This window comes from Ahaetulla prasina, chromosome 1 (genome assembly GCF_028640845.1).
Source record: "Ahaetulla prasina isolate Xishuangbanna chromosome 1, ASM2864084v1, whole genome shotgun sequence".
In the NCBI taxonomy this organism is placed as follows: Eukaryota; Metazoa; Chordata; class Lepidosauria; order Squamata; family Colubridae; genus Ahaetulla; species Ahaetulla prasina.
This window is the reverse complement of record NC_080539.1, coordinates 90,071,588-90,073,976: the sequence shown is the minus strand read 5'-3', so window position 1 is coordinate 90,073,976 and position 2,389 is coordinate 90,071,588. Positions and strand designations below refer to the sequence as shown.

The following is a 2,389-nucleotide window of genomic DNA, read 5'->3' as shown; positions in this document are numbered from 1 at the left end:
TCAGGACAATGTATGAGTGCCATCAAAAAACATGTTAAACTCAAAGACATGCAAATTGATGGTAATAACTCTCTGAAAACATAGCAAGCAGCATCCTTAACCCAGGAGAGAGCGAGGCCAATAAATGCAACAAAAGATTACACCAACAGCATGGAGAAAGAAGGAAATGCTTCTTTAAGTGGTATTCACATTTCTTGATGACTCAAAGAAGATGGTGCAGCCTTATAATGAAAACCAGAGACAGAGATTATGAGGAACAATTGAAAATATACCACAATTGGACAGTAACGTAGAAATGGAAAAGATCCACCATCTGCCAAAGAACTTTCTGTGTAAAGTGGATGTACAGTAGCAGCTGTTGTTTTGGATAACAGCAGTGTCTACCGCCTGACCGGTGCCCATTCCAACCAGGCATGCCAGCTTCAAAAGAGCTAGCTGGCAGGAGAAAAGGTATGGAGCCAGGGAGGGATAGCCAGTCCTTCCAGAATTGCTGGTGACTGACAGCTGATTTCTGTTAAAGGCTTTGCTCCCTGCAGAGCCACAGGTAAGTGCTTGCTGGGAGTCAAGACTCTTAAAAATGCCTGAAGGGCTGAATGTCTGATGGCAATCAAAGAAGAATGCTGCTGTTGGACATTGCTTTCTGATTACTATTATTTTGGCAGGCCTGGGTGCTTTCACTGACTTCTCCACCTGTATCACAAAATGCAACTTTCCTCAGCAGGAGTTTGATGGAAAAAGAAAAAAAAAATGCTCCCCTTTGATGTGAGTATTGAACCGAAACCTTATCTTTTTGGGTAGAAGTCTAGATTAGGCATCAATCACCCCAAAGGTAGGGATTTACATAGTTCCCAGGGGAACAAACAAGTTTTAATTTCTACACCACATCTCCAATGTGTAAAGAGTGTAAATGCAGAGAAATACATTTCAGCAGAAATGCATTAAATGCAGAAAAATACGCTGAAGCAGAAAAAAAAAGCAAAAAAATACCTTTAAGACTCAGTGTCTTAAAGCTAAAATGACCTTGGTTTCTTTCATCAGGATTTCCCAGACTGATTTCCTTCAGATGCTTTGCACGACAACTCTTACCAATCCCAGAGACATGGAAAGATGTGTCAAATGCAATTGGAGGGTTCTGGGGTTTGGGGAAAAGTCACATCATGTCAAAAAGGTAAAAATTGGGTGAGGAGATTGTCAGGTGCAGGAAGCCAAGAATAGCAGATGTAAAAGCTCAAAGCAATTTCTCGCCCGCAGACAAGATCTTGCCAGACTCAAGTACACTTTACATAATTATTCAATAAAAAATTGAGGAAAAAATAGGGAGGGTCACTCCTCAGGTGCTTCTTCCAAAGCAATGATTTAAGATTGATGTTTCTCTTTATTCCTCCTTTTTGTATCTCAGTGCCAGATTCTACTGCAGAGATCTCAGAGACTTCTCAAAATGGCCAGTGTGAGTTTAGTATGATATCTAATGGAAATTAATCATGGCAAGTGTAATTACTTAATTTGATTTACACTGTATTTCAATTAAATCAAATTAAATTATCTTTTCTTGATGTGGCTGTGGCTACATTTTAGAATGCAGTATTCTCAGACTACTCCATAGCCCAGCTGCAGATGGTTGCTTGTACTTAAAACTTAGATTCTTTTGCAAAGATGACATAAACAGGAATGTAAATAAGGTAACAAGCAGGGGTGAAATCCAGCAGATTCTGACAGGTTCTGGAGAACCGGTAGCGGAAATTTTGAGTAGTTCGGAGAACCAGCAATTACCACCTCTGGATGGTCCCAGAGTGGGGTGGGAATGGAGATTTTGCAGTGGTGTGCCCACCAAGCCACACCCCATCCCCCAAACCACGCCCACAGAACCGGTAGTAAAAAATTTGAATTTCACCACTGGTAACAAGGATGTAAAAGGAGGATGAAATGGTGTGACTGAGCAACTCTGGCTCCTGAACATCTAGCCTGGAAGAACGAAAGACTGTAAGATGAGGCTGATGTAGCCTGAAATGTTCTCCAGGTCACCAGGGGAGAATCCATCCATCAAGGAATAAAGTTTTATTTGCAATCCAATCTTCCTTGCAAGAGGGCTTATTTTACTTATTATTTTATTTATTTGATTTCTAAAACTGCCCATCTCAGCAAGTGTTTCTGTGATTATTTTACAACTATACACGTTGAACAAGGAATGGACAATGCTCAAAGAGCTCCAAATAAGAGCCAGAAGAGAAACAGTCTTCTGAGCTTATCTCAGAATCAGGCATAGCCAACAGAGTTAAGTCCTGCTATCATGTAAAAGTGTCACCTTGACTTCAAAAAGTTCAACTTTGCTTTGAAAGATAGGTTAAACAGATGCTTGACTGCACAAGGCCATTTAGTTTTCTATGTTTTC

The 2,389-nt window shown here is 40.4% G+C and overlaps 1 long non-coding RNA gene across 2 annotated transcripts; it reads left to right on the top strand.

Moving 5' to 3' along the window:
• The first annotated feature begins 409 nt into the window (after nt 1–409).
• Nucleotides 410–2,064, top strand: LOC131190696 (uncharacterized). Of its 2 annotated transcripts, none has more exons than XR_009153302.1 (3): nt 410–544; nt 663–762; nt 1,400–2,064. It is a non-coding gene; the product is annotated as an uncharacterized LOC131190696 (long non-coding RNA). The 2 variants fall into 2 exon arrangements; XR_009153303.1 differs by having other exon boundaries at nt 1,039–2,064.
• The last annotated feature ends 325 nt before the right edge of the window (nt 2,065–2,389 follow it).